Raw genomic sequence first — 10,834 nt, forward strand, 5'->3', positions numbered from 1 at the left:
GCTTCCCTCACTTCAAAACTAGTCCAGCCCATATCCCCTTGCACAGCTTCATTTGTAGTCTTCCCGTGAGCGCCCAATGCGAGGCGACCCACTGACCTTTGGTTCCCGTCGAGTCCTGATTGTACCCCTGATTTAAAGCAAACAACCGCATTTCCAAAAGTAAGTCCTGGAACCATTACCCCTTTCCACATACCTCGGAGGACCTCGTACCTATTGTATCCCCATAGCGCTCTGTGCTTCATTATGGCTGCATTTCTCTTCCCCTTGACTGTTATGGTTTTTTCCTGTGTTTCCATATATCCGTTGCCTTCGTTTATCCATATACCAAGGTATTTATATTCTGTTACCCGAGGTATTTCTTGGCCCTGTATCTCCACTGTCTGTTCACTGTTTTCATTGAATACAATAACACCTGATTTTCTAACACTAAATTTCAAACCTAAATTGTTGCCTTCCTGTCCACAGATATTAGCCAGACGTTGCAAATCACTTTGCTTGTTTGCGAGCAACACAATGTCGTCCGCATAAAATAAACCTGGGAGTTGCTGCTCTATTACTGTACCTGCCTGTTTGTATGAGAGATTAAACCCGATATTACTTCCTTCTAGCGCCCTCTCCATCCTCACCATGTACATCATAAACAGCAGCGGAGATAAAGGGCACCCCTGCCTCAGTCCCTTGTTGATATGAACTTTCTCCGCGCTCCTCCTCCCTTCCCATTCAACGCAAACAGTATTTTCTAGGTAAATCTCTCTGAAAAGCTGTATACAATCGTTACCTAAGCCTTCCCCTTCCAGAATATCCCACAAAATGCTGCGGTCTACGTTGTCGTATGCTCCTGTAATGTCCAAAAAGGCCACATACAACGGTCTGCTTTCTGCTTTTGATATTTCAATACACTGAGTAAGAACAGACAAGTTATCATCCAAACGCCTACCTATTCTAAAGCCATTCTGAAGCTCTCCCAAAATGCCATTATTTTCTGCCCATGCTTGAAGCTTTAATTTGATTGCCTGCATTGCTAGCCTGTATATTACCGATGTAATGGTCAACGGTCTATACGAGTGAATTCTGTCTTTCTCCCCCTTACCTTTATAAATTAAATTCATTCTACTTTGTCGCCAACTGTCTGGTATTCGTCTATCTTTTAAAGTTTTTTCAACTGCTTTCACGAGAGCTTCCTTACTTTTTGGTCCCAGTTCATTTATCAGCCTAACGGGAACCTCGTCTAGCCCTGTGGCTGTGCGCTTAGGAATTTTCTCTTCCGCTTTCTTCCAGTTTAAATTTGTAAGCACTAGCTCCTTTCCCCCTTGGGTCTCTTTCATGCTCTTTTTTTCTTCAAATACAACCTCGTCCTTGCCTTTGAAAGATTCGGCTGTTACTTTTTGGATGTAATTTATTGCTGCTTCTCCTTCCAGTCTGTTTTCATCTTCGTCTAGGATATGTTGTTGTACTGTCGTTGACTTCCTGCCTAATAATTTTATGTGATTCCAAAATATTCTAGGTGCGGCCTTCTTTTTCTCACGTATTTCTGACAACCAACTTTCACTTTCACCTTTTAATTTTGCTTGCACCAGTATTTGAACCATAGACTTTTTCTCCCGGTATATTTCCCATTTACTGGTTACTTCATCCTGTGGCAACTGCGCCTTCTTTGCCTGCCTGTGCTCTCGAGATGCCTTCTGTCGTTCGGCGATCGCTTCTCGTATCTCCTTGTTCCACCAGCTTTTCGGTTTCTTTTTTCCTTTCCAATGAACATGTTGTTTCTCTTTCTGTATTTCTGTCGTTACTACACTTAGAAGCTCACCATATTCCCACCCCTTACTTGGCAACTTGCCAATTTCTTCCTCCACTCTAGTGACTATATTTGCTATTTGTTCAGCGTTCAAATTTGGACTGGCCATTTTGCTTTCGTTGCTCTCTTTCCCAACTACATATCCCATTTTCAAAATGATGCGTTTATGGTCACTCCCTATGCTGCTAAACCCTTCCTCATCGATGACCATTTCTCTCAACTTATCATGAATTCCTTCTGTCATCAGACAGTAATCAATGGTCGATTGCCGGTTTCCCACTTCCCACGTGATCTGCCCTTCACACTTAGGCCCTGTATTCACGATCACGAGGTTATGTTGCTCGCAAAGGTCGAGCATTGACTTCCCGTTATTGTCGGTATAGCCATCTAAATCCTGTATGTGGGCATTCATGTCACCTAATAGTACTATCTCAGCACCATTCCCGAAACCCCTAATATCAGCGCTTATGCATTCCACTAACTCTTTATTCTTCTCTGTGCAATTTATTCCGGTCCACAAATACGTAACTCCAAGCCAAGTTTCTTTCCCACTCATTGTACCTGATAACCAAAGATGCTCTTGACATTGTGAATTTACTCTTTTCCATTTGGCTCCCTGATGGATGAGCATTCCGACTCCCCCTCCCTTTCTTTCCGACTTAGTTCTGTTGCACCCTTCCCATACATAATTCTCAATAACTGGCGGCTCTTCTGAGTCTCTAAGGTGCGTTTCTGTAACCGCATACACCCCTATTTGTTCTCTATGTAACTGCTCCTCAATCTCTGCCCACTTTTCCTTTCTTCTACCGCCCTGCATGTTTATGTAGCCTATTGCATGGCGAGCTCTTGTTCTTGCTTTCCTCCTTTTTCTGTTATCGACGGCGATGCTCTTCTGATGTTCCCCTAGGGGACCTTCTTTATTACTACCTACTCTGACCTCCTGAGCGCCCGCGGGCCCCCTAAAGAAGCAACAGCGCGACCCCCAAGTCGCCAGCCCACTTCTCGTGCTAGCCTGTAATTGAAGTGGATCCCATCTCGTTTAAAACCACCACAACTTCTCACTTCCCTGTTTACTTCGACAACCTCGAAGCCTTTCTCTCGGCTCATTTTCCATATTGTCTCATTGGCAGCCATTACGGCTCTTTGTACGTGACTGTCACGCACAGGCACCTCCGGCACCGTGCACACCACGATCTGCACCTGAGGGGATAGCTCGCGCAAGTCGTCCACCCCCTTCGCCAAGCGCTGGGCTAGTCCTGGCCCTTTCCTGTTCAGGACGTCATTTAGCCCACCTGCTACTACGACAAGGTTGCGCACGTGGGCATTTTCCGTGAGCTTTTCTTTTGCTCGCTCCATGACAGAACCCAGTGTCTGTCCTGGAAATGTCCCTACCGCCACTCTTTTGTCGCCTTTCACCCTCTCCACAATTGCTTTTGAGCACCTAGCCATGTTTGAGTCGCCAGCGATAATCACCCTTTCACTCTCTCCTACCTCTCCGTGCTTCCCGGCTTCCTGTGGCTGCAGCGTCGCTTCACTCGGGGCGTGTTGCGCTGCTTCGCTATAGCTACGCCGATTCACCGGCGGTGAGCTGGCGACCGCTTGCTTTGGCTCCCTGCCTCCCACTTCGCCCTCGCTTTGGTGTCCTGACCCGACATTATCCGCTGCCCGAGTCTCAAGAGCGTCGAGCCGCCTTTGCAGTTCGGCGCTCCTTTCTTTCGCCTCCCCAAGCTCGGCCACAGTCCTCACCAACTGCGCGGCCTGGGCCGCCTCCACCTTGACGAAATTTTCAACCTTCGCCTGCAGTGCTGCCCGCTTCTCCTGCTCCTCCCTCAGGTTTGCCTTAAGCTCTTCAAACTTAGCCGCCCAATTCTCTTCCAGTTTTTGGACGGCTTCCCTGACGCCCTCGCACGACCTGCACGTGAAGCTAGACCCCACCGCGTCTGCTAAATTCTGAAATTTAGTCTCGTCGAGGAAGCACCAGCGCAGGCACTCGTCGCACTGCACTTGCTCCCCGTCCCCCGCGGCCTTCACGTTTTTCGATTTCATCGCTAGGCCTACGTCCCTAGGCCCAACGAGCAAGTTCGCCAAATCACTCACGCAAACCCGACCTCGACCGCTATCCCAAACAAAAACAAAGAATTACCACTCCCTACTCCATGTGAGAATCCGAAGAGCTAGCTGAAAGAACTACCCCCTAGGCCTAACGGGGGAGCCGCCAGACCTAGACAAAGCCGGTACGTTTCCTACTCCTACCAAAAATTCAAAATTTGCGCCCCTACTCCATGCAAAAGAAAACACTTCAAAACACTAGCTAATAAAGATAAAAGAGTACTTAGCTACGAACGAAGTCGCTGAAGCCTCGTCCACAGGAGCGTCCGCGAGCCACGACCGTTCCCAACGCGACCGTCCGCAAAATCGGAGGAGTAAACGCCCCCTTTTTTCTAAAGTTGTATCAATGGAGTGGCGAGAGCGTCTTGCTTGGCAGTGGAGCCCACCTGCTGAAATCATGAGTTTAATTTGCGGCACTGAAATATTTCTATCTCAGCTATTAATGAGCCGATTTGAAAAATTTTTCGGCAGAACGCTCCCTAGAGGACACGTAACAACTTCCAGCATATAACCAACATTTGCTATGGGGCCTGGTGAGGAGCCTTTTAACACATTGAGATGTTCCACGTGCGATGGCTGTATGGTTCACTGGGCACACACCAAACACAAGCTGCATAGTGTTAAGAGGAAGCTTTAGCTCGAGTGCTCCTATCTAAATACATGTAAAAGGAAAATTCGTTTTTCTTGGCAACCACTGCACCAAATTTGACAAGGTTTGTTGCACTTAGTAGGAAAGCTCAAAATCTAGTGACTGTTGGTTTGAAATTCTTGAGTTATGTCGTCAATTTTTTATTAAAAATTGGCAAAAATCGAAAATTTTCAAAAAACGAAACTATCAAGTTTACAACTCTGTAACTCAACCACTAAAAATGATAATACAATTCTGTGAATTGAATCTAATAGTACATCAAAAGCGGACAAAATTGATATGTTACACATGAATATACAAAAAATTTAGTCATAGGGAAATACAACTTTTGCAAAACCGTTGTAACCAACGTTACAAATTCACGCAAGATGTAAAATGACAAATTGAATTTGTCTGCTTTGAATGATCTAATGGATGCCGTTTACAGAACCGCGATATCAGTTCTTGATGCAGAGCTATGAATTTGTGAACTTCGTGCTTCTATTTTTTTCAAACGGCCAAATATTTGAAAATCGTTTTAAGAAAATTGAAGCCCTAAATCGAAATTCCGCTTCCAACAGTCACTAGAATTTAACGTTCTATTTCAGATGCAACAAATTTCATCAAAATCGGTCCAGGGGTTATCTCATAAAGACGTTTTTGCGTTTTACATGTATTTGAATAGGCCGCGTCGGAGTTGGGGCCGAGCTAAAGCTTCCTCTTAAAGCGTGTGTATCTTGGCAGCATAGAGTTTCTCACTGCATTACCTAGAGGGAAATCTGGCGCTGCTGCGCTGTGGTATGCATGGGAATGCCGGTATCTTGTGGATTCGGATTGGCATATCGTTCTCGTAGAGACAGGACAGCAGGACAATAGAGTTTCCTAGGAAACTCTATGAGCAGGACACCTTGAAGACGCGCTTGGCAAGTACCGTTCCGTCTGTCACAATGATTCATTTTCTACTAAAACAGCACGTGGAGAGCTGTTTTAGCTTTATTATTACGCGAAAACATGTTTTGTCTAACTATGAGAACTTGTTATTGTGTGTACGACTATATGTTACGTAAAAAGTATCAGCGGGCCGCTAAAGTTGGAGGACAGACGACAAGGTTCGCGCTCGCTTTGAGACAGTTGGTCGTCTGTTCTTGCTTTTCTTCGCTTGGGCATGCATTGTGGGTGAGTAAAGATATAATATGCGTGAATGGAAACATTTCATGAAGATTTTACTTTGAGAACGCGTTATTTGCGTAGCCATATCCACGTTTTAGACGAAGCCTCTTACAACACCAGCCAACACAGCCTCGTAGACACATATACCGTCATTCCCATGACGGCACGGTGCCCCCTTAAGAAACTCCCATAGACGGTGGCGCCAGATTACCCTCTAGGTGTTATAGTGAGAAACTCTATGCTTGCCAGTAAAATCAACGCCTCCTATAGGAGGCGTTGGTAAAATACGTTGTAGATGAAGCTATAGGCATATTTACCGGGGGGGGGGGGGGAGAGGGCACTTGCCTCCCTACTCTCAGGACTGGAGGGGCCGGGGAAACGTAGGCCATTTGCTCCCCGTTTTTGAAAGCCGGGTATACGGTGCCTCGGTCCCAACCAAGACCACTTGAGTCTACAGAAAGCTGCTTGAAGCCCTGATAATGGGTTCTGGCCTCTCCACCAGCTGCATGTGGAGCCTTGGCCACATTGGTTCTCCAGGGCACTCGTCACCCGTATTTATATACCAGGGTGTCAGAATGAAATGTTTGTTGTTATAGTTTTATAGCGTCCTCGATCACCCGTACCGGTGCGCACCGGGGCGTCTTGGTGCGCACTTTCATCCTCGACCAACCGCACCGGTGCGCACCGACCATCGGATGGATGGGATGGATGGATGTTATGAGCGTCCCCTTTGGAACGGGGCGGTGGCTTGCGCCACCAAGCTCTTGCTACTATGCTGCCTAATATCCTACCTAGGTTAACGAATGAAAAAAAAAACACTATGAACTACCACGTCCAAATTTTCTGATACCCTATTTCGAACTGTGCTTTTGTACGTCTCCGTCTTTTGTCGTTTCCCTACTTTTCTTCCACCAATCCTCCAATCGCCTCTGACTGATGTCTATTGCGGACCTGTTTGCTTTACCACTGCTAGAGTGTACTAGAACATCTTTCTAGTACACTCTATCACTGCTCCCGCTGAAGCCAAGGGCTTCAAGGAGGCCAGTGGTGCCTAAATCGACCGCTGGATATACGTCTTCACATTTTAATAAAATATGCTCCGTCGTTTCCCTAGCTTTACCGCAGCAAGCACATGCTTCTTCTTCCTTCTTATATCTCGCTTTATAAGTGCGTGTTCTAAGGCATCCCGATCTCGCTTCGAAAAGTAATGAGCTTCCCTTTGAGTTATCATAAATGGTTTCTTTCCTAATTTCGTTTTTTCCCCTTAAGTAGTTACTCATGGCAGGTTTCTTTTCCATTGCCGCCACCCATGAGATTAATTCAGCCTCTCTGACTTTCCGCTTGACCTTCTTTGTTGCTGTGTTGCCCACCCCACAGGCCGCATACTTGCTGGTAAGCTTCCTAGTTCTTTTCCTCGACTGTGAATCAATGTTTTGCCTGTACAGATACCTGAACACTCTCCCAGCCCATTTACTTTCCTCCATATTCCTCAGCCGTTCTTCATACTCAATTTTACTGCGAGCTTCCCTCACTTCAAAACTAGTCCAGCCCATATCCCCTTGCACAGCTTCATTTGTAGTCTTCCCGTGAGCGCCCAATGCGAGGCGACCCACTGACCTTTGGTTCCCGTCGAGTCCTGATTGTACCCCTGATTTAAAGCAAACAACCGCATTTCCAAAAGTAAGTCCTGGAACCATTACCCCTTTCCACATACCTCGGAGGACCTAGTACCTATTGTATCCCCATAGCGCTCTGTGCTTCATTATGGCTGCATTTCTCTTCCCCTTGACTGTTATGGTTTTTTCCTGTGTTTCCATATATCCGTTGCCTTCGTTTATCCATATACCAAGGTAATTATATTCTGTTACCCGAGGTATTTCTTGGCCCTGTATCTCCACTGTCTGTTCACTGTTTTCATTGAATACAATAACACCTGATTTTCTAACACTAAATTTCAAACCTAAATTGTTGCCTTCCTGTCCACAGATATTAGCCAGACGTTGCAAATCACTTTGCTTGTTTGCGAGCAACACAATGTCGTCCGCATAAAATAAACCTGGGAGTTGCTGCTCTATTACTGTACCTGCCTGTTTGTATGAGAGATTAAACCCGATATTACTTCCTTCTAGCGCCCTCTCCATCCTCACCATGTACATCATAAACAGCAGTGGGGATAAAGGGCACCCCTGCCTCAGTCCCTTGTTGATATGAACTTTCTCCGCGCTCCTCATCCCTTCCCATTCAACGCAAACAGTATTTTCTAGGTAAATCTCTCTGAAAAGCTGTATACAATCGTTACCTAAGCCTTCCCCTTCCAGAATATCCCACAAAATGCTGCGGTCTACGTTGTCGTATGCTCCTGTAATGTCCAAAAAGGCCACATACAACGGTCTGCTTTCTGCTTTTGATATTTCAATACACTGAGTAAGAACAAACAAGTTATCATCCAAACGCCTACCTATTCTAAAGCCATTCTGAAGCTCTCCCAAAATGCCATTATTTTCTGCCCATGCTTGAAGCTTTAATTTGATTGCCTGCATTGCTAGCCTGTATATTACCGATGTAATGGTCAACGGTCTATACGAGTGAATTCTGTCTTTCTCCCCCTTACCTTTATAAATTAAATTCATTCTACTTTGTCGCCAACTGTCTGGTATTCGTCTATCTTTTAAAGTTTTTTCAACTGCTTTCACGAGAGCTTCCTTACTTTTTGGTCCCAGTTCATTTATCAGCCTAACGGGAACCTCGTCTAGCCCTGTGGCTGTGCGCTTAGGAATTTTCTCTTCCGCTTTCTTCCAGTTTAAATTTGTAAGCACTAGCTCCTTTCCCCCTTGGGTCTCTTTCATGCTCTTTTTTTCTTCAAATACAACCTCGTCCTTGCCTTTGAAAGATTCGGCTGTTACTTTTTGGATGTAATTTATTGCTGCTTCTCCTTCCAGTCTGTTTTCATCTTCGTCTAGGATATGTTGTTGTACTGTCGTTGACTTCCTGCCTAATAATTTTATGTGATTCCAAAATATTCTAGGTGCGGCCTTCTTTTTCTCACGTATTTCTGACAACCAACTTTCACTTTCACCTTTTAATTTTGCTTGCACCAGTATTTGAACCATAGACTTTTTCTCCCGGTATATTTCCCATTTACTGGTTACTTCATCCTGTGGCAACTGCGCCTTCTTTGCCTGCCTGTGCTCTCGAGATGCCTTCTGTCGTTCGGCGATCGCTTCTCGTATCTCCTTGTTCCACCAGCTTTTCGGTTTCTTTTTTCCTTTCCAATGAACATGTTGTTTCTCTTTCTGTATTTCTGTCGTTACTACACTTAGAAGCTCACCATATTCCCACCCCTTACTTGGCAACTTGCCAATTTCTTCCTCCACTCTAGTGACTATATTTGCTATTTGTTCAGCGTTCAAATTTGGACTGGCCATTTTGCTTTCGTTGCTCTCTTTCCCAACTACATATCCCATTTTCAAAATGATGCGTTTATGGTCACTCCCTATGCTGCTAAACCCTTCCTCATCGATGACCATTTCTCTCAACTTATCATGAATTCCTTCTGTCATCAGACAGTAATCAATGGTCGATTGCCGGTTTCCCACTTCCCACGTGATCTGCCCTTCACACTTAGGCCCTGTATTCACGATCACGAGGTTATGTTGCTCGCAAAGGTCGAGCATTGACTTCCCGTTATTGTCGGTATAGCCATCTAAATCCTGTATGTGGGCATCCATGTCACCTAATAGGATTATCTCAGCACCATTCCCGAAACCCCTAATATCAGCGCTTATGCATTCCACTAACTCTTTATTCTTCTCTGTGCAATTTATTCCGGTCCACAAATACGTAACTCCAAGCCAAGTTTCTTTCCCACTCATTGTACCTGCTAACCAAAGATGCTCTTGACATTGTGAATTTACTCTCTTCCATTTGGCTCCCTGATGGATGAGCATTCCGACTCCCCCTCCCTTTCTTTCAGACTTGGTTCTGTTGCACCCTTCCCATACATAATTCTCAATAACTGGCGGCTCTTCTGAGTCTCTAAAGTGCGTTTCTGTAACCGCATACACCCCTATTTGTTCTCTATGTAACTGCTCCTCAATCTCTGCCCACTTTTCCTTTCTTCTGCCGCCCTGCATGTTTATGTAGCCTATTGCATGGCGAGCTCTTGTTCTTGCTTTCCTCCTTTTTCTGTTATTGACGGCAATGCTCTTCTGATGTTCCCCTAGGGGACCTTCTTTATTACTACCTACTCTGACCTCCTGAGCGCCCGCGGGCCCCCTAAAAAAGCAACAGCGCGACCCCCAAGTCGCCAGCCCACTTCTCGTGCTAGCCTGTAATTGAAGTGGATCCCATCTCGTTTAAAACCACCACAACTTCTCACTTCCCTGTTTACTTCGACAACCTCGAAGCCTTTCTCTCGGCTCATTTTCCATATTGCCTCATTGGCAGCCATTACGGCTCTTTGTACGTGACTGTCACGCACAGGCACCTCCGGCACCGTGCACACCACGATCTGCACCTGAGGGGATAGCTCGCGCAAGTCGTCCACCCCCTTCGCCAAGCGCTGGGCTAGTCCTGGCCCTTTCCTGTTCAGGACGTCATTTAGCCCACCTGCTACTACGACAAGGTTGCGCACGTGGGCATTTTCCGTGAGCTTTTCTTTTGCTCGCTCCATGACAGAACCCAGTGTCTGCCCTGGAAATGTCCCTACCGCCACTCTTTTGTCGCCTTTCACCCTCTCCACAATTGCTTTTGAGCACCCAGCCATGTTTGAGTCGCCAGCGATAATCACCCTTTGACTCTCTCCTACCTCTCCCTGCTTCCCGGCTTCCTGTGGCTGCAGCGTCGCCTCACTCGGGGCGTGTTGCGCTGCTTCGCTATAGCTACGCCGATTCACCGGCGGCGAGCTGGCGACCGCTTGCTTTGGCTCCCTGCCTCCCACTTCGCCCTCGCTTTGGTGTCCTGACCCGACATTATCCGCTGCCCGAGTCTCAAGAGCGTCGAGCCGCCTTTGCAGTTCGGCGCTCCTTTCTTTCGCCTCCCCAAGCTCGGCCACAGTCCTCACCAACTGCGCGGCCTGGGCCGCCTCCACCTTGACGAAATTTTCAACCTTCGCCTGCAGTGCTATCCGCTTC

Source organism: Dermacentor variabilis, chromosome 3, assembly GCF_050947875.1.
Source record: "Dermacentor variabilis isolate Ectoservices chromosome 3, ASM5094787v1, whole genome shotgun sequence".
Classification (NCBI taxonomy): Eukaryota; Metazoa; Arthropoda; class Arachnida; order Ixodida; family Ixodidae; genus Dermacentor; species Dermacentor variabilis.